The following is a 22,641-nucleotide window of genomic DNA, read 5'->3' as shown; positions in this document are numbered from 1 at the left end:
CCCATAGGCTTCCAGAGAATATCAAATCATAATGCAGATAAGAACCGCTGGAGAAGGAGGCTCTGTGTTTTCTTTACCCATGGTGGAGTTCATGACACTCTTCATTGGCCTCCCAGGTTTTCTGTTTCATTCCAGTCTAGTGTTTGTGAAAATGCACTTTCTCCCAAGAAAGGATCACATCTCCTCTACTTCCAGAGTGGAACATGAAAGAGCAATATTCTGTGGATGAACTAAGGTTCAAGGAGTTTGAATGACTTTCTTATCAGGAATATTAAAAATACTTTGAGGGTCAAGGCTGGGTCTTGGGTCTTGCCTCCTAGTAAGCTTCTAGTGAAGCTGATCATATTTTAGTGCATGATCATTGCATATATGCAGAGGGTGAGTTTTCAACAGGAGGCCAACCTACCAGGACTGTTGTGTAACGTTTAGGACTTCTGTAAACATTCACCAGAAATCAACCAAAGCCAATCTGAGCAAAAGGAGGGAATCTGTCAGCAGAGTTCCCAAGACCAGAGTCTAGGTGTCTTCAGGAAGCGTCGAAATAGCACTCTGTTCTGGCAAAATGTGCTCCCTCACCATGCCCTAGTGCTGTCCACCCACGCCCCGCCTCATTGCTATTAATGCAGCCCCCACCCACTTCTGGAGAATTCACTCTGAGGTAGGTATACAACCAGTACTCAAGATAAGATGCGAATTAGGCTCCAGGTACACGTTCACTTTTATGTTAAATATCCTATTCCAACTTCTATGGCAAAATCGAGAGACATAGTGAGATCTCCTTTTATAAATATTCTTTGCACCCAAGGTGACCGTCTTATCAGATTTTCTCCACTATGGCATTCTTGGTGACTCTTTCCTTCTTAAAAATTAGTGGATTACAATTACTGACTTCAAGTATTTCAATTTATTTGTTGCATCCAGTGTTTGGGAAATGGGTCTGTGTGTGTGTGTGAGTGTGTGTGTGTGTGTGTGTGTGTGTGTGTGTGTACAAGTCTCATTTGTTCTTGAAAGATTTATCTTAAATCTCAGCAAAAGTATGGACAGAAAGTCAAAGTGAGCATTTTGCATCTGTCGTATTTTGGCAATGTTTTCCAAATCTTTTCTCTTTTTTATAGATCTCATTCACAGAACGGAGGGTTTTTGTTTCACTGTTTAATAATCTTGACCAGGACATAGCATAAACTACTCTGCCTGCTTTTCAGGCTTCTGTCTGCATGCTGGTTAGATGTTCACAAACCGTTCCAGCAGAAGTTGCCTGAGTCTCCCCCAGGCTCTAGATATTCTGATGAAGTGACTTGGAATCAGAATGGATCTGCGGTCTGATTCTGGGACCTAGCAGACTCCAAGAGGTAGTTGCCTAGGGATTCTGGGATTTGAGGTGTTTGGCCCTTGGTCGAGAATGACAGAAAGGGGAAACCCAGAAGACTGAAGGGAGGATGCTGGCAATGCTGATGGAATTCAGATAGGTAGGGAAGGGGAAAGACTGACATCCTCCAAATAAAGTTCCGTTCGTGGAGCTGGGCATTTGCCCGTCTTAAGTTTCTGGATTCCATTCTTAACATGCATGCTGAGTCACCCCGTTTTCTTCCCAGGGCTTTTCAATTTGCCTTCCAGGGTTGATTTTATCTGCAAAGGCAGACACAGGCTTGTTGGTATCAAGATTCCTCATTGAAAAGTGGCCACGAGATCTTGGGAAAAATGCAGTGAGAATTACTGAAGCATCCATTTGGGTGATATAAAGGGAACTCCTCCTTGTCTCAGGTATCTGGCTATCTTTGGTGATTTATTTTTCTACCTGAATTATCAATGAGTCAGACAGCCAGTACTGCCTCTTGATGACATAACTTGGACCATAAATGATTTCGGCAAAGGCCTCTCTTTCTTGTCCCTGTACTATCACAACACTCTCTCTTGTGGTCTATTTGCTAAATGTACGTCTTTGAGTTCTAGCCAGTATTTACGATAAGTATGGATTAGAGGAGATTAAGGTAAAGTGTTAGGGAACTCACACTTCTGTTCCTGAATTACCACTAACCGGCTGTGGGACCCTCTTAGCTAAGACACCCAACTCCATTAAAGGGTGGAGATGTTCCATGAGAGCTGGGCTGACAAAGAGACCATGACGGAATATGTAGGAACACCAATGGGGCATGCCCCGGTTTCTGTTACCTCTGCGTCACCCTGGCACAGTTCTTTCTGATAACATTTTATTTATAACGTTTAAGAGGTGAGGAGCTTTAAATTCTTAGATGGACCTGTCAGTATGGGCAGCCTGGGCTGCCTAATCACAGATATTCCTACGTTCATCCTGCCCAGGCTTTCCACATGTCCAAGGAGACTTAGACTTTTGACTTTTTAAAGCCTTTTCCTTGGGAGGCCTTGGTGGTGGCTTGCATTTCTTTTCTGAATCTAGTGGGTTAAAATGATATAAATTGATTACCTCATCATTTCTGCAGGTAAAAAGTCCAATGTGCATCTCACCAGGCTAAAAATCAAGGTGAAAGCAGGGCTGCAGTTCCTCCTAGAGGCTCAAAGGAAGAATCAGTTTTCACATTCATTCAGGCTGTCATCAAATTCATTTCCTTTCAGGATGGAGACCTTGCTCTGTGCTAGCTGTCAGTCAGGTCACCTTTATTTCTTGGCTCAGAAGTCTCTTTCTTCTTCAAAGTTAGCAATTCATATTTTGACTTTGACTTTGGTTTCTTTTTCTTTCTACTCTTTTTGTTTTCATTACTAGGGGTTGCACCCCAGTCTGCCAGATGCTAGGCAAGGAGTCTGCCACTGAGCTATATCCCTAATCCTTTTGTGTTTATTTGGAGGCATGGTCTCACTAAGTTACCAGGCTGACCTCAAACTTTATATCCTCCTGCCTCAGCCTCTTGTGTAACTAGAATTACAGGAATGCACTCCTACCCTTGGCTTACCACCACCTCCTTCTCCTCCTCTTCCTTCTTTTATTAATGGGGAGTTGAACCCAGGGCCTTCACACTGACCTTCATCTCTTGCCTAGACACATGAGGTGAATTCCTGGTTACTATGGAAGTAGTTTCACAGACACAGATATATATAACATTTACATAAAATATGTTGTATCAAATATCTCTGAGGAGTGACAACCTACTGCCTTCTTCGGTGACATATCACACACATATACTATATACGTATTTCTATTTTTCCATATGTAGAGCTCTGAATACATTTCTACATATGTGCCCAAGTCTTTTATATAAAATGATGCAGTATTTCACATAACCTGCACACATTCTTTTGCTTTCTTCAGTTAAGCTCTATAGTAGTTCTAATACCTAAACAACAGATACACAGAGTACATACCTGCTATACTGCATTGCTTAAGAAATCATGGTACTCACTAAATCTACGTATACATGATCAGCACAAACATCATTTTTCCCAATTACTTTTGATCCTTTCTTGAATCCATGTATGCATAACCCATAGACACGAAGGGCTGATTGTGTAGACATAGATACAGATGGATATGTAGATGTGGCCAAATGGAGATGTAGGTGTAATATATGTTATCATCATATTGACATAAACACACACGATATTGCATTCTTGAAAAAAAGGTTATTAAAAAAAACTCAACACCCCTGGGGTGGATGTGTTCTCATCCAAATATTCATTCGGAATTATTTCCCATTTGTAAGTCCTTTCCAGAGCAATAGGAAATGAATTCCTTTACACGTTCATTTTGTGGTCTTCAAGGTTTCCTGTCCATGGTCTTTCTGTGAATTCCCTCTGGGCTTAGTTTGGCCTGTGTTTGCAGGAGTAACTGGAAGACAGCTTTGCTTTTGATAGTGGCATATCACTTCATCAGGCCTGACACTTCACAGAGTCCCACCCACCTTCAGTACCTGGGGCTTTTCAAACCACACACTGGTCTGTGTCAAGTTGACCATTGTCCAGTGTTCAAGCCCTTGACTGGAAGAAACAGGGTAGAAAGAGAAAAGAAATCATATCCTGTCAGTAAGCGCTGAAAATATTTAGTGTGGCAAGTTCTGTGTTTTCTTTCTTAGGAAAAGCTGATTAATATTCAGTGGATGAAGGTTAATACCCCATTCATTTTATTCCCTTTACATCCAGGACACAGCAATGACTGTTCCAATTTTAACTCCTAATTTGGACAAGTCTGGTTCTAATCAGGAGATTAGTAACTTACAGCCTAAGCAGAGACAAATCACACAATTGCTAAGTTTATCTTCCTACCCACCCTCAGACACATATGATGCATTAATGCCTGGACGCCAATGCAAGTACACCAACAAAAGTTCATACATGTGGATCTTCCTGGAAATTTCATTTGCTGACACAGGTAGGTGAGGTGGACAGGTAGATGAAACCGATACAAAGACAGAATTGTCTAAATACATTCATCCGTGCTACAGTCTTTAATCTTACTCAGTCACTGTGTCACAGTAAAGTTTTCTATGCCATACACTGTGCAATGCTGGATTACATTTTAAAAGTATTAGGAAGGATCAGGGTTATAAGACCTTACATACCTTGTCCTTTTGCAGCGTATATGGTATTATTTTGAAAGTTCACCACTGCAGCTCAATTTATTTGTCTGCAAATTCACTTTTTTTTTGTTCTAGGGCTTTTCATACAATTGGACTCACTACTTTTAGTAGCTCAAATTATAGCATGGTGAGCTCGGGAGGGATGATAATGAAGGCTTTTCTGATCGTGTAAGTAATGTCCCAAAACAGGTCACCAAAGTAGGGAGGGGCTCACATTTCCTGAAGATCTTTTGAAGTCATGTCTCATTTGTCTGGAAAGAATTAGACCTGCAGGCTCACTTGCTTTGCTATTCTGTGATTTAGGGTTATCAGTGTACTGCCACTGTAAGAAAGAAACAGGGGACATCTATATTCAGGGTAGAATAGGAGGTACCCCCGTCAAGAAGTATGTTTGTTAGCTTTTTGTTTGCTGTGACCAAATATCTGAGAAGAATAATTTAGGGGAGGAATATATTAATTTGTCTTATGGTTTCAGATGTTTTGGTCCATGGTAACCTGGCTCCATTGCGTTTTCATTGAAACAGGACCATTGCCAAAGGGTGTTGGAGAAGAAAGCTGCTCATGTCATGGCAGCCAGGAAGCAGAAAGAGGGGGAAAGAGAGCTGGAGAGAAGAGGGAGCCAAGGACCAGACATAATTCCCAAGGTCATGTTCACATCCCCTGCAACTCTCTCCTTTCAACTAGGCCCCACATCCAATAGCCCGTTCATTCTAAGAACTCATCAATGGCTTAACCATTAATGAGGTTAGTACCCTCCTGATCAGATCACTTCTCAAAAGCCCATCACTTGGCCTTTTGGGGACATTTTAGATCCATCCCAAAACAAGAAGCTTGCATTTCAGATGATGGCAGGCAACGATTGACCTAAAGTTAATCATCACAGTAACTGGCCATCAGGGGGTGAGAATAATTGATATTTGGTGCTTTGTTGTGCTTTGAATTGTATTTATTTCTCCTTAAAATATATATTGTGCTGAGAAAAAATGGAGCGGGTAGCACATGGTAGCACAGGCCTGTAACCCTACCACTCTGGGAGGTGGAGACAGGAGGATACATAGTTTGAGTGTGGTCTGAGCAACTTAGTGACTTAATGAGATCCTGCTTCAAAATAAAAAGTAAAAAGAGCCAAGGTCGTAGCTCAGTGCAAAAGCTCTGGGCTCAATTTCCAGTACCATGAAAAAAAAAAAAGGTGGAAAAAAAAGTTAAAAAAAAATCTGACTAAGAAGAAAGTCTTAGCATTTAACACCATGACTGCTTTATTTGTGGGACTTGATTTTGATTGTGTGTTTTTATAACTAAAGGATGTTTCCCAAAGCCTTAGAAGAATGAAAATGAATGAGACGTGATTCCACCTTTTTGGAAGCTCTGAAATCCATGTGTTGCCTATACACCTCTAGGATCTCTCTCTCTTTTCCTCTTTAACTCCTGTATTATATAAAAAGGAAAAACCTTAGGGCCTAGAGCTTAAAAAAAATGGAAAGGAAAACAACCCAAAGAATCCACCATGACAAGTAAGAAACCTTGCTTTAGAATTGTACCTCTTCTATCTGTTAGCTAAATAGAAGGTTTCTCTAAGCCTTATTCTCAAAGTTGAAGATGAAATAATGCAATGTATAAAGGTGATGATTGGCCATCCACACTGATTGGCACTCAGTGATGACAACTTATCAAATTTGTTGTGAGTTCTATGTGACTGATATCTGTGAAATTATTTGGAACTCTATACGTTGCTAAGCAAATTATACATCACTACAATTTCTTGTCTCAAGTTTTATCTGTCTGGGTCTAAATGCTCCTCAGCAGACTTTCAACCTCAGCCAGCTACCTAGATTATTCTCTTTGAATTAGGAGAAATACAATTATTACCTTCACTTTTATGTTAATTCTTTTTTTGTGTGTGGTCTTTTTGTTTCGTGGTGCTGTGCACGGAACTCAGGGCCTCACACAGGGTAGGTAAGCTCTACCACAGTGCTACATCCCCAGCCCTCGTCCAAGTCTTAAATATCTTCTAGTCCATCGCTAAAGGCCCAGGTCAGCAGAAACCTGAGGAACTGGAGGAATTTCTATCAGCAGCAATTGTACGTCCACTAAAATTCTTAACATCCCTGTTGAAGCACACTTGAGACTGCAGGCCCAGATCCCAGATTCGTACCCATGAAAGCCATGCTTCCCTTGTGGGTGCTGTTCACATTCACCTGGAGATCCCTGGGAGTCTCAACTGGGACTTTCCTAACCACTTCATGACCTGTGTCACCCTTTGCCTTTGTTGTTTTAGTTGTGGAAAAATATACAGCCCATGAATGGATTATCTTAACCTTTTCTGAATGTGGAGTTCACTGGCACGAAATACATTCAGACTGCTGTCAGCTGTCACCTCCCTCCATCTGCAGAACTTGTTAGCTTGCAAAACAGGAACTTAGTACCTACCAAAAGTCAACTCCTCCCATTTGACCTTCCTCCAAACCCTTGGCAACCGCCAGCCATTCTACCTCCTGTTTCTATGCGGTATGACTGAAAAATATGGTGGATGGTCTGTCTAAATCTGAAAAAACGATTACAGTAAAAGACACACTGTTATTGTCTATAGCTGCAGCATCCTGTCTGCCTTGCTGTCCTGACTGATCTCAAAACATTTACCTCTCACAGTCATTTAGATGAAGAATGGAGAAGAACCGGAAGTTAAGCAGTGCCAGAGCCACCATAAGGTCGGAAGGTAGGAATAAAGTAGGAAGATGAGGATACATTATTATTTCCACAAGCCTGACTTTCTGTTGAATGGCACTAGGCAGCAGCATTCGCAGAACTAATACTAATGCATGTTCCACTGTAATAAATGTTTAACACATCATTTTTACTAAACAACCTCTGTATCAAGGCTTCTTTCTCTAGGGACCTCGTATAAAATGGGATCTTGTAACATTTCTTTCATGACTGGCTTATTTCAATGAGTACCAAGCTTCGTCCTTGGGATAGGCACGGTCCCTTTTCGTGTGAGGAAGGAGCAACAGGATTGCCCCTCAGGGACATTTGGACAGTGGTGAGAAACCAACCTGTTTGGAGTCTGCGAGAGTGACTGGATCCTGAGAACAATGCAAGGTGTTCAGCATCAGGCTCCTTTGTAACAGGTGACAGGATATTAGAGCCAGCGGCTCCAGGCTTCCCAGAATCCTTTGAGTCGAGTACTCCCATCAGAAAAGGATGCATATTCAGCTCTTAGAAGAAGGCTGGCCTTCCCTTCCGTGGAGACTCAGCAGTAGCATTGTGATGGGGCTTCTCATTGCAGTCTCCCGCTCCCTCCTCTGCCATCAGGATGGATTCCTTGGCTTGTGGAAATACTATTTTCTCTTCTTGCCTTTAAGGTGACTGCACAAACTTGAAAAAAAAAAAACCAAAACAAAAAAGGAGCCCCAGCTGCCACACGGCTCCGTGCAGGGTGTCTCGCCAAAATGCAAAGTTTTACCACAGTGCACAGGCAGACACTGTTTTTCAAGTGAGGGAACAGAGAGTGGTGCCTTTCAGCACCTTTTCCGGCACTTCTTTAAAAAAATGATTTAAATTGGAGGCAATGGCACCAAATGCTGAACATCTGAAACTCAGGCAAGACTTAATGAATCGTGCACTCGAACGCCATCGCTCTTCTCCAGCCACTTCACTTGGCATTCTTGGTGGTGCCCCCCCCAAAGCCACAAAAACATTTGTTCTGCAGACCATTTGCTTGTTAACAGCGTCCTGGGCCATTTTTCAGATTCATGGCAGGGAACATCAGCCCCAAGAAGCCTGCTCACCTGAGTCCCTTCCAGTCTCTTCTCTCTCTGGATCTGAAACTCTATAAGGATGGGCCAACAGGTCTCCATAGACTAGATATAGAACCACCCTCAGTCTCACCTCAATATAATGTCCTGCAGAAAATTTAACCTACATAACCAAGTGTTGATGGCAACCCCAGAACATCTAGTATTGCCATGACTGATTTAAGTCAGCAGAGCAAAAACATGCATGATAGTGCTTGTAGGAGAATATTAGTGTTGGGGAAAAAATAGACAATTCTAAGTATCGAGGTGGAAGCCACCATCATGCATCACACGTCTCTCAGGAGAGCTGTCAGTGCTGCTCCAGGCTTGTCTGACAGTGGTAGAATGGGCTGGGCCCACCAGCTGCCATTTGGACTATGCATTAGGATGTAGCCTACCTTTATGATGGTCATTTCTGATCAGCGTTCTGCTGGCACCTGGTGCTACCAGCAGGAAGAGTACTGGGACAATTCCTTCAGTGGCTGCAATGTATGGGAACAATTTAATCTTCCAGTCCAAACCTTAGTGCAAATGTTTAATATAAACTTGGTGTTACCATCATGTACATGAATTTACTGGCAGGCAAAGGTGGGTTTACATTACGCTGGAAATCAGTTGTTCTTTGCAGCAGAGATGGGGAAACCCTTTAGAGATTGGCTAGGTTTTCCTGCTCAGTGGCAGGTATAGGCCAGAGTACACATTCTCAGTGCATCACAAGGGACCAGCCACCCACCGATCCCACTCAGGTTTGGGAGTTAAAAGGCCCAGGGACCAGCAGTTGTGATCCAGCTGGTGTCCAAACAGTGCGAAGGACAGAGCTTCCAGTTCCTGCCAGATGGGAAAATTCATGATGGACTGCTCTAGTGTGATGGACTAGTTTGTCTCTAGAACGGCTGCTGGCAAACTAAGATTTTGGGTCAGGGTAGGCCCTGACTATGTATGCTTCCAGGCTAAGAATGGCTTTTGTGTTTTTAAACCATTGGAGAAGAAAGAGTATTTTATAACAGTGGAATGCAGCCAATCTCATTTGCTTCTATGCTGACTCTACTACTACGCTTGTTCTAGGTGGCCCAGCTGAGTCATTATGACTTTGACCATAGGTCCACAAGGACTAAAGTTTTAACTCTGTGGCTTTCTACAGAAAAAGTTCCCCAACCTCTGCTCTAGACAACCCGTCTACAATGACACTGTTGGTGACCATGATACTGGTAATAGTAGGTAGCAATTATTATTTTTATATCAGATGTGTGCATATTTACTATTGCATTTGGCTTGTAGCATATTAATTTTTACCTAAAAAAAAGACCTCTATTTGCCAATGTTTCTGGAATTGTCAGTTACTGTTTTTGACGGGGGACTTTTCTACATGTTAGTTATCTGGAAGGGAATTGTACAGATTCCTTCAAATTTTACCACATTCTCAGATATTTGATGCCTTGTGCATTAGATAAATATTTCACAAAACTGGTTAATCATCATTATTGCCAAAGGAACTTGAAAAATACCCGAGTACAACAAATCAGGCTGAAGGTGGAACCTGGAAGTCTTGTGTATTTGGTTTTTAAATTCCTCCAGTGATGCAAAGAACCAGCATGATTTGGTAAGAACTGGCCAAGAGTTACACAAGAGTGTAAAAACCTCTATTTTAGCCTTGTCAAGGGGACATGGGCTATACTGTAGATGCCACCTCACATAGAGCTCTTTCAGAGTGGAACTGACTTCCCCACTTTGTTTTAATCTGTACCCTTCCAACTCCCAAAGTTCCCCATTCCCACCTTGGATCAAGGCAGTCAAATAGGATTTTGTACACAGAAGGTATCAACACGTGCTTATCTGACCAAATAGCCCCATATATGACAACGTGTGCTGATGTTCTTGCTTTCCTAACAGATAACTTCCTTATGAGAATAAAATCGTACCCATAGAACACTGCATTCTCAGATGAAAATCTTTACAGCTGTACTGGCCCAGGCTGCAGCAATCCTTTTGTCCCCAGCCATATTTTTACAAAGGAGGCAGACTGACATTAATTGAGACTGAACATTCCTACCTGACCTCGATACAACCTCCGAGGAAGGCGAAGAGAAATTATCAGCAGATTTAGTATCTGCACTTTCGTGACGGTCTCCGAACTTTTTTCCTCCAAGCTTTTCCGATTAATTTCCCTGCTTTATAGGCTGTAGGGAAATGTCCCAAGGTCCCTTCGGCCCCTGTGGATGAGATAATTAGCTGCACATGGCATCCAACACTCTTCTGTGCTTCGGCCCCTCATTAGTTTCAAATCTCAGTTTAATTTCCAGGGGAAATAGTTCAGGGTTTCCTGAGACTTTGCAATCGAAGCTGACCAACTGCAGGGGGTCTCATACCAGACTGCCTTTTTCCCCTCAGTTCTCTGCAAGATGCAAATCTGTTGCCTCTGCGTTTGCAAAAGGCACAGATGAGAAACTGCTTCCTGAGAATTGAGCGCTTCCCCTCTCTGTCCTCCCAGGAATTGGCTCTGGAGTTTGATTTGAATGTCGAGCTTTCCGGAAAAGGTTTCCTTAGGTCTGTGCGTGGCAGATAGGTGCAATCCTAGAATTAAGCATGTGTTCTGTTAGGGCTAAAGGTGTAGGAGAAGTGGGACCGGTAGGGGAAAGGAAACAAGGGAAAAGAAAAAAAAAACATGAGAAAATGAAAAAATAGAAATAAAATATTTGTAAATAGGGAAGGGAGGAGGGGTGAAGGGAGGGCAGGGGTAAGGGGAAAAAATGAGAACCAAGACCTGTCATGTAAAAGTACAAGATCCCCATGATGAATGTAACTGTACTGTATACCTAAAATGCATCAATAAACTCAATGAGAAAAAAAAAGTGATGCTAATTTGTGTCATTTGTTGCTTTGATGTCAACTGTGTATAAGTATTAGTTTTGTCCCCTTTGCAATGGGTTTGAAGGTCTTATTCCTGAGAACCTCAAACACATAACTCTTTTTTTTTTTTTTCTCATTTCGACTATTAGTGGGTTTGACCAGTCTGGAGAGAAATGACTGATTAGAGCTCCCCAGCATTCTCTGAGTCCCATTTTCGACACCGACCCAAACAAATAATATGTCTTAATGAAGATGGCACTGAAGATGACACTTTTTTGGGGGGTGCCAGGGATAGAACTCGTGTCCTCGCGCTTGTGAGGCAGGTGGCGGATCCACTAAGCTAAATCCCTGGCCCCAGTAACACTCTCTTATTATGATGCAGTCTTAGATTCTAAATAGTACTTTGGTAAACTCAGATACTGATTCTTCTGAGAAATGCAATAGGCAGGAAAAGTGCTTCCTATGCATTGAATCACTCTGGGTATAAGTTTCCAAAGTGCTTTCCTTCGTGCCTTGTTGACTTGGCTATAAGATCAATTTAAGTTGATGACTTTGGACAAAAGGTGTAACCTCTTGGGTGCTTACTTTTCTCAACTATGAAATAGGAGCAGAAATAGCCTAACCAGAGAATGCAAGTGGGAATGTGATTAAAATCTGCTGAAAGTACAGGGTAACCAGGCATGGTAGCACCAACACATGCATATAGTCCCAGAACTAGGAGGCTGAGGCAGGAGGATCACCTGAGTCCAGACTAGCTTGTGCAACAGAGCAAGGGAACCCTGCCCCCAAAGAAAAACAAATAAAAAATGCAAAACTTGGTAGAAAACATATATCTCCACTCCTGTACACTTCCAATTTGTTCCATTCTATGTCTTTATTACCCCCTCCCCCCAAAAAAAAACCTTCCATGGGAGGCTTCTCTGTGATTTTATTTTAATTTATGCATTCAATTTCCTGGAATCAGCATCTTCTGAGGTTATTTCAATGTATTTTTGTTCAGTCACTCGAAGAGCGCGGATTTTCACAGCCATGTCCAGACAGGTAACCCTTACTAGAGGGTGGAGGACAGAGATCAGACAATCTGAGTTGAGTTCCCCACGTATTTTCTAACTTTGTCATTTACTTTCGAAGATGATGAGATTAAAAGATCTTGATTACAAATTGCCTGGTTTATAGATGAAGCACAGCAAAAGCCGTTAGTTCTTGATTACTGATTTGTTCTTGAACTGGAGTTTGGCTTTTTGAAACTGAAAGAGGAGAGGGTGGACTCTGGTACCTCTTCACAGGTCTGCTCAGCTCCTGGCCTACTAATTTTCAGGGAAAAGTAGCTCTAGGGATAAGCTCCTGTGCCCCATTACTGCCTGGTAGTCTGTGGGATGCTATACTAATTGGGGGACGTTAATCTGGGGGATTGCCCCCAAAAGAACAGAACATTTTTGACGTAATTTTGCCTGTAGATGTCACTAGCTCTTGTTAAGTTTATTTTCCCTCTGCCTACCACTCTCTATTGAAGGTCTTCATCTTCAGTCTTCTGTAATCTCAAGTCAGAGGGACCGCTTTAGAAATGCCCCAGAGAGAGACTTATATCAGGATCCTCTTAGGACCAGAAGAACAACAACAGCAACAAAAATCCTGATGAAACTGTCTTGATAAGAGAGATTTTTATTAAGTTGCATTAGAAAAATCCTGAGTTAGGGTAATGCCATTCTGATCAGTTCTTCTCGGAGGTGGTCTTTGAAGATTCGGGTTCCTTTTGACCAATTTGTTATCGTGAGCATAACAATTCTGACTTCATCCCATTCCATGGTATGGCTACACAGTTCTGCAGTTTCGAGGTCATAGACAGACTGCATGACAGAAAAGCACCTTTCATTTATGGCTCTTTTTGGTAGGAAGGAAAACTCACCTTGAAACTTCACCTTTTCCCCTTCAGAATCCCTTGCTTTTATCGGTAAGAAGAGATCACAAGTCCTTCTTAAAGCCATTCCCTCTTAAGGAGGGCGAGATTCCCACAACTGAGTTTAGCTGCGTATTATTTATTATTTTTTGGTCACATATAGGTCAACATAGCTGAAGGAAGGAAGGGCAGGCCAGTCTAGGAGTGCTGGGCTGGGGTGGGCACTGTGCCAGTAAGAGACAGTGCTTGCATACAGATCAGTGGGCATGGATAGGAGTGACAGGGCAAATTAGGTAGAAAGCAATTCTACCGGAAGATGACAACGTGGGCTACTTAGAAGCCAGCGGAGGGCCTGTCCTGAAATACTTAGCACTTTGTATTTAGATAAATAGATTCCACATCGCATGTTATTTGATTGCAACTGTGCCTCCTTCTAGGACCCCTATGACACTGGTTCCCTAGGTAGTGCCACAGGAAGTGATACTAAGTTGTTGCCATTTGGTCATGGCTAAAGTCTTAGTGCTGCGTCTTTCAAGGGGTAGCTGGAGACTTATTTCCAAGAGAAGCAACTTTAGTGATACTGTATCAGACCCCCAGCAGGATTCAAGTTTGACTTAATGCCAAACTCCCCAAAGGGGGGAAAAATAGAAATGAGGAAAGGGAGACATTCGGTTTAGACCTCATACTGAGTTGTTTTTATTGGATGGAATAAATATGGATTATGTTCCCCTTTGTGGAGTAAAGCATGATTTCACATTTCTTTACAATTAAATTAAAACTAAAGAACGACAAAGACATTATCGTACATACAATGCATTTGAAAGATACTGTTTGTGCTCTGGCTGTGTTGCTCTGTGAGATGCCAAGTTTCCAGGGCAGATCCTACATAGGGGTTTTAGTTCCTGCCTGATGTTTTGCTTTCTTCTCTGCTAGCTGCCACTGTGTGAGGATCGATGCTTCAGGACTGTGCAGGCTGGGGTGGAACTTAGAAGTTAAAATCACTAAGATAATGAATGGAAAAATTTCTCCCATTGATTTCTCTGCAGAATATTGATCTTATCTGTAATAATTTTATTATAATTGCCTGCCACTTGTTACTTCCCTTCACGAGTCTGTAACTTTTTGGTGAAACTTGTTCCCAGTGGATTCGTCTATGCCTGGTGTGATTACTGAACATTCAGTATTTAGTCAGTGTTTGAGACCTTCATGAGCTTTTTGGTCTGGGAAGACTATTAAGACATATAAACAAACAAACAAACAAATAAACGAATAATATGCTTCCAATAAATCAAAAGATTTATTGGAATTTTAAAGACAGGGAGAGATCCAAATTACATACTTGTTCAGGTTTTGGAAAATAATATCTATCTATCTGATTGCTGAGGTAGCACACGTTAGTTTGTATTAATAAGCCATAAATGAATGGAATGCATTTGTTGTTAAATAAATTTTTACAGAATATAAATGTGGAATGTATTTATTGTCATGGTTTACTCATGCTGCTTTTATTTCAAATGTAAGCCGCACTTAGGAGCCTTTTGTGGATGGCAGACAGCTGGCGAAGAGCTGGGCCTTGCTTTTCTGTCCAATTTAACATTCTAATCTGAGTATTTAGTCCACTTATGCTTAACATCATTATTTGTTTGCTTATGCAAAAGACAACCATGTTACTACTTGTCCCATACGTTGTTTCTTTCTGTGCCTCCTAATTGTAGTGATCTACTGAGCCTTTTACCCATCTATTTTACTTCCTCTATAAGCCTTCTGCGACATCTTTGCCTTCTTAACTGTTTCACTGGGGAGTCAGGGATTACAATATCTTTCCTTGACTTCAACCATTATCTACTTGGAAGGAATATATCCCTTAATTTCTTTCTTTCTTTTCTTTTTTTGTACCAGGAATTGAACTCGGGTGCTTGCGCTTGCAAGGCAGGCCACCGAACTGCTGAGCTAAATCCCCGGCTATCCCTTAATTTCTTACACATCACAAAAATATGAGCCTTATGTGTCACAAAACTGCGTCCTTCACATATTTTGTTTGAACCCATGTTGTGAACTTCACAGTGGGTATTATTTTTGTTTTAAACAGTTATTTGTCTTTTAATGGAAGCAAGAGAAGATTAAAAATCCTAATAATTTGTTATCTATCCATATATTTACCATTTTTGTGAAGTTCTTATTTTCCCATAGATACCTATTTCTTTTATCATTTCACTTTAGCTTGAAGAAAGTTGCTCGATAATGTCCTCATTTTACCCTCAGTTTTGAAGAATGTTTTCTTTAGGGGAGAATTGTGGAGAGTAGTTTTGATCTCTTCTATCACCTTAATATCACTCTGTTGTCTTCCAGTGTCCCCTGTTTTGGTGACACATTAGCGAATTTTTGTTCTGTTATCATCTCTATGTCAGGTGCCATTTTTCTCTGGCTGCTTTCATAATTTTCTGTTTGCCTTTGGTTCTTCACAGTTTTCCTGGGAGCTCCCTGGGTGGGTTTATTTAAGTATTTAATTTGCTTTGAGTTGACTCAGCTTCTTCAATATGTACAGTGGTGTTTTTCACCAAATTGGGAAAATATTTCTTCCCTGCCCCATATACTCTTCTTTCTTTTTGGAATTTCATTTTCATGTATCTTAGTCCCCTTGAGGTTCTTCCACAAGCCACTGAAATTCTTCTTATTTTTCTCAATCTTTTTGTCTTTTTCTTTGTTCCTCAATTTGGATCTTTATCTTTACTCAACTTCATTTGTCCTTCCTTCCTTTTTTCTTTTCTTCTTTCTTCTTTTCTCCAGCCTTTTCTCTCTCTCTCTCTCTCTCTCTCTCTCTCTCTCTCTCTCTCTCTCTCTCTCTCGCCTGAACCCAAGACCTTTGCAGTGAGCTAGACTCCCATCTCTTTCTTTTATATTTAAAAAACAATGTATATATATTTTAGAGACAGGTCTTGCTAAGCTCCCCAGGCTGGGTTCAAACTTTGATCCTCTTGTCTCAGACTGCTAGGATGCTGAGATTATAGCTCTCTTCCCTTTCCAAACTTCTTTGTTTGTTTACTATTTCTAATCATCTGATTGATATTGTGAGCAACACATTTTAAGGAGCCCAGAGTGTACTGTCTACTCTTAAAGGATGTTAAATTATTTTCTGTCAGGAAAAGAACATTCTAGAAACTCTTCTTGTGCTTTTATTATAGCTTGGCTTGAGGCTTGGTCTGACATTTTGGGTCACTTCTCATTCTAGTTCAGGGGTTGCACACTGTTCTTCCAGGGCATGATGGTAAATATTTTAGGTTCACCAACCATATTGTGTCTGTTTCAACTAACAACCCTACCATTGTAACATGAAAGCAGCCATAAAATGTGTAAGCAGATAGGCATGCTTGTGTTCCAATAAACTTTTATTTACAAAAACAGAAGGGTCATATTATAGTTCACAGTTGGCTGATTCCTGCGTGAAGTCACAGGTCTGATTCCTTAGAGTGGTCCCTCTGGTGTTTGGTTGCAGTCTTTCAGGCCTCTGATATCAGCAGCATCTCTCTATCCTAGATAAGACTGAGATCCAGTGACTCCCAGGGCTATAAAACCACTAAAGTCTCCATTCAGTCTTCCACGGGGAGGTAGCCTCTCTCTACACGGGCCTAGAGGGCTGGGCCAGCGCGTGTACAGCCTGGACCTTGGCTGAGGTCTTAGAGAAAGCCCCACCACACGGAGGACCTCTTATATTACCCTTCCTTTCTCTGAATCAGTGTACTTCCTCCTCCTTTAGTGTCATGCTCTGAAATTCCCCTTTGTGTTGGTAGTTACTGAAATTTCACCTGTGCACCCTTGGCTTGGTAGGACTGCAATGATCCTTGAATTCCACTTTCCAGTGCTATAGCCAGGAAAATGTCCCCAGAAAGAGCCCTGTGAACATGGGTTTACCTCACCCACATCCCTTATCTCAATCCAGGGCTGTCTATAATCCCCCCAAACGGGTGTCTTCTGTGCTTTGTTTAATTTTACAATCTTTTTCAGAGGAGAGAAACTTCAACACCAGTGATTCATCAGGCCTTGAAGCAGAAGCCTTTTGGATTGTTTAACAGTGCAGAACATCTGGCTGTGCAGTCTTAGGCAGACGAAGTACATTTCAGTGGTATTTTAAATGGTTAAAGGGAGACAGGCATGGAGCCAGCAGAACTTGGGTGTGGTCCTTCTGTTGCATTCTGCAATGATTACTGGGGCCCTTTGCACATCCCCAGCCAAACACAGATGTTCTTCTGGGAGTTGTAATCTTTTCAGCATTTGGATGACGGCTCCTAGTCAGAAGCCAATATGTCAACAAGAAATTCCAGAGGATTATGCTTGATTAATACTCACCGCAAAACCTTATCTGTTCTATATTTAATGGCCCCTCTCTCCCTACTAATTCAATAGAAATAAAAATTTCAAGGTACATTCTAGGTGCTGGTTGCAATGATGGATGCTAAAAATAAGAAGATGAAGAAGACACAGCCCCTCCATCATCTCATAATTTAAGAAGCAAAAACAGACAGGCAAAACAAGTGTTATGATAGTATGAAAAAATTCTACCGTGGAGGTGAGATTTGAGGAGGTGCACCCAGAAATAGCTAGATACCTTGGAAAAGACTTGCGTGAAGCCTTTAACAACTCGTAGCAATTCCTTGCACTGTGGGTCCATGCATGTGCGATGGGCACTTCAGGTAGAGCAGAGAACCAGAGCGGGCACAGCTGGGAGGTAAAAGAGCAACGTGTGCTGTGTGCTCCAAGCTAATGAGTAAGATATGTTTGGAAAGAGGCAAGACTGACGTACAGGTCTTCACCCAAGGACAACCTTACTGGACACTACCCAGACTTCACAGGTGAGTCTTTCGTCAGTGAGAAATCACCGGAGTGCTGCTGTGATATAACCAGATTTTCATTTCAGAAAGTTCTCCAAAAAGGTCACGTGGATGGGGGATTTTAATCGAGCGGGGTTAAAAGTGGTGGTGTGCAACGAGAGAGCCTTCGCCTGAGACCGTGAGGAAAAGTGAGGTTTAAACAAGACTTCAGGAGGCAGTGTGGGGGCAGGTGTTAATTTTATGAGAAGTTTAAATGGAAGAGAGTTATCTAGAATGAACATAGCTCCTTGGTTTGAGTAATTGAGTGAATGGCAATGATATTTGCCAAGGAAGAGAAAAGCTGAGGACAGTTCTATCAGGGATGGTGATTTATGGATTCCTTAATCATTCATTCACTTATTCAACAAAAATGCAGTGAACGTCTATGAGATGCCAAATGTGGCAACAGGGAAATGGTGACTAAGGCAGGCAAAGGTGCTTCTTGCATGGACAAGTAAAAATTTTTTAAAGTGAATAAGAATTTTAGATATGGAAGTAACAAAGCTGGTTATAATGGACAATAGAGAATTACAGTGAGGTGAAAAGGAGCTCTTCAGGGCAGCAAAATCCTCTTGAAGAATCTTACATTTGCAGTAAGATATGTGTGATTATCAGAACTTAGATATGCAAAGGTCACAGAAGCATTTAGAAAAGTGAACTGCAAGTGCAAAGTCCCTGTGGTTGCAATGAAACATGCTTGTAAAAGTAGTGAAAGCCCAATGTGCTCTAGGCAGAATGTGTGAGGAAGGGTAGGAAGAGATGAGCATGGATTTGGCAGGGTACACTGGGAGGGACTAAGGGATTGGAAGTTATCTGAATTGTAAAGTCTTCCTTAATATGTACATCACAGCCCCCCCACTCTTTTTGTTGTGAAGTAGCCCCTGCTTGGGTTTTAGAGATAATTGAACTTGATATATGTTTGTCAGGCACCCAAGCGGAGATGTTTACCAGGTGGTCAGATGTAACTCTGGAATCCTGCAGAGATACAGGACTAAAAAAAGAAAAAAAAATGTTTAAAAGTTGTCAACCAACAGAACAGAGCTGAAAGCTAGAGTGGAGAGTGAGGGTATATCTTCCTAGTAAAGAAGTAGAGAGTAGCAGAGTCTTAAATTGGCTGTCTTCTATGTATGGTCTGAAGGCAGGTACTTTCTGGTGTTGAAGGCATTGCAAAATGTCATATCCTCCTTAGGTGGCATAGAACCCACCAGACTCCTTTCTTTTACTGGTTGCTCTCTATTGTAAAAGGGAGTATCTATCCTTTGCACACAGTTCAGTGCTGAGGAAGACAAGCAGACTGAAAATGAAATCGTGGAGCGCACACTTCAGATTGGCCAGGATAATAAGCAAGATAACCGTAACTAGAACAGCTAAGTTGTTCATAGAGTCCAGCATCTATTTTGTTCTTTTGTTTTACTAAAATAATTGGCATTTCCTTTCCTTACCTTATCTTGTCAAATCTCGTATCACATGGTGGGCAAGGAAGGCTGCTCATGTGCGCTAAGAGCAGCAGGAAGAGGTCTTAAGCATTCATCACTGAGAGTTGAGAGTTTGATTCCAAATGTCCCTCTTGTCTTAAGACTTTAGCCCAGTTAATCAACTTCAGTAAAACTTGAAAAATGTATCTTCAATATCCCATTTCTCCGGAGTACTTTTAAATGTTTTTTGTTGTTGTTGTTGTTGTTGTTGTTTTTTTTGTTTTTTTTTTTGTTTTTTTTTTTTTTTTTTTTTTTTTTTTTTTTTTTTTTTTGTACGGGGGATTGAACTCAGGTCCTTATGCTTCCGACTCAGGCAGCAGAAACACCCCAGCCCTTCTCTGGAGTATTAATGATTTGTTTGCATCATGGTATGGCTCTCCTTGTATGTATGCGTACAAGTTGTCCAAATTCTTCCAAATTAGATGATTTAAGTTTTATACTACAAGACCATGGTAGATACTTAGAAATGTTCTATTTGTCGCTGACATGCTCATATATCCTTCCGTTTATATAGTAGGAATTTCCTCTAAGTAAACAAGAAAGCCACACTGTGGCTGCACCAACTTGGAAAGACCTAGAAGGCGATCTGGTTTCTCCATCAGTGTTCTGATGGATTCCTTTCTGCTACTCAGTCCACCTAAAGAACACACTTCTCATCCGTTAAATTGTTGTAACACACCAACTTAAATCAATCTTTCCTGTCTTAAAACTGGCTGAGAAGTTGGTGATGATGATATTTTGGGTTTCCATGTATTTTCTTGAAGATAGAATATCAAGTAAAAATAAAGCAAGATGTCAACAAATAATCGCCTTTAATAAGGGAGGATATATATGCAAAGCAACTATTCAAAGCATGTTATGAATTAGAGAGTGGATTTTTCCCACCTTAAAAAAGTGAGAGAAAAAAATACCAGCACATTGTCACTGAGAGTGGCAGATTCTGGCTGATGGCACATAAGCTTTTCTAGTGGCCCTTGAATTATATGCCCAGTGTGTTTCTCTAAGAAACTCATGCTACATAGCAGTTTAAGGAAGCGGTATGGCGGGGACTGCTGAACTTTTCACAGAGAGCTCTGTTATGGATTCTGGCATCTGGGCAAATTCCAGTGGCATCTCAAGTCCCTGTCAGATAACAGGATTCCTGTAGGGACTCTAACTGCCTTTGGCTGTGATGCACCCTTTGGCAGATGCTCTCAGTGATTGCCAATTTCAGTTTCAGTGTGGAAATAAATGATTTATCATCCCTTGAAAATTGGTGGTGGTGGTGGCGGTGGTAGTAGGAACAGCTCTCAGCTACCTTCATATGTGTTTGAAGAACAAGGAAGTTTACTTCTAGCTTGCTTTCAAAAAGGGTTCCTTTCAGAATAATGGCTTCTTCAGGGTAAAAGACAGATAAAACTAAATAAAATATTAATATGTAGTGGGACGAACGTGGAAATAAAAAATTTTTTTTTGCAAATAACAGGGGCTCAGTTTTCATTATTTATAATATGAGGATTTGAATATGGATGGAATAACAAGCCTGATTGCTTGTTCTTCTTAAATTTGAAGCTTAGCTTGCAGAGTTTCACGTAGTCAAAAGTTGTCTATGGAGAAATGCCAACTCTTAGCTGTGAATGAGGTGGTGGGGACCCATCTACACAACAGGATCAAGGAAGTTCAGGAAAGCAATGAAATTCATTTTTTTGCTCCATCGGACAATAGAGGCAGCCTACTATGGAAAGGCTTGGGTCAGTGGAGGCTGGTTACTTGTCATTTATAAGTGAGTTCTACAAGTTCTAGAACTCTTTGTTTTGAATTTACCCTTGATGAATAATACTAACAGGAAGAAGGGTGTTCTGTTCATCTTTAAGCCATACAACTGGAGGGTCACTAACAAATGACTAGTTTCAGATAATCTAAATATCATTTGAATCTGAGCCTATAGAATTTTAGAACTGGAAACTAAAGTATAGTCTATCCAACAGTATTATACATTACACAGCTTGCTGGAGGCATTGTAGGTCAGAAAAGAAAATGGGGATTGTGCAGAAAAACAGAAGCAAATACTTTTCATGCCACTCCCCGCTGGACTTCTTTTGTGAGGTGGATTGAGCAGAGTTTATGTTTTTTGAGATGTCTTAACATTAACGTAGCACTAATCCTTCTTTCAGTGGAGGAAGAAAGACAACTAAGAGACACAGAGAGCATCAACAATTCACAAGTATTCAACCTCTCAGTCTGGAGTCCTATTGGAGTGGGCTTGTGAATTAGAGGATTCGATGATTGGAGGTGCTTGGTCTGTCTAATTGAATTTTCTGACTTGGTCTGGATTGCTGGGAAAAATTGCCATCTTCTCTCGACCCTTGCTAAATGAGATGGGTGTGAATGGACACAAATTTGCAAGAATCAAAGTACAGATGAAGTGTAGTAGGGGCACAGTGTGTTCCTATTATCCTCCAATATCTGTATTTAAAGAATCAGGATGATAGAACCACTCGTCCCACTTTGTAGAGGTATACAACTAATGTTGCTTCTCTTGAAATAAGGTTGAAAAAGATGGCTTGGAATCCAACCGTTCCATTTTTTATTTTTATTTTTATTTATTTATTTTTTGCTGTAAGGGCAGGCTTTGTACTCCATCTCTATAAATTGCTTTGTTCCCAGTTTCTCAGGTAGGGTCTGTCTTTTTTGATCTTTGATATAGGATCCAGGGAGGATATTGGAAACCCAGTGCGGCTGTAAATTGGAAACTCACTTGTTTTTCTGGAATGCTAGGTAGGATTTTGAGGAATGCTTATCTTGAGGTGTTATCTCCACCAAACAAGTGTTTTGAGTTCTGAGCTAAACTATTCCTCACCATCTCTTCAGGACTGACCGATTCCCTGCAACATTGGTGACTCCACTGAGCCATCACACTTAAGACAAGTTTTAGTAGCACTGTCAAAAAGTAATTGTTCTTTGGCAGTGCTAGGAAGCACCTGTCTCCCACCTGGAAGCCTTGCTAGGTTTATGCTGGGCTCTTGTGGTCCTTCGTTACTACATCTGGGCTGTGGTAGTGTCAGCCCTGGGCTGGAGGATACTTGAATATAAGAGATTCAAAGGACTGCCCAGAGAAAGGTGGTTTCATTGAAGGCAGATGGTTCTTGGAAGACACATCTGATGACCTGCTGGGAGGGTAGTAGAAGGCACTGATTCCAGTCTCATGAGTCCTGCTGCCACACACTCCTCTTGGGAGTTTGG

The sequence above is a fragment of the Fukomys damarensis genome, unplaced genomic scaffold (assembly GCF_012274545.1).
Source record: "Fukomys damarensis isolate Sample0158 unplaced genomic scaffold, DMR_v1.0_HiC HiC_scaffold_23, whole genome shotgun sequence".
Classification (NCBI taxonomy): Eukaryota; Metazoa; Chordata; class Mammalia; order Rodentia; family Bathyergidae; genus Fukomys; species Fukomys damarensis.
Note: the sequence above shows the minus strand (reverse complement) of the source record.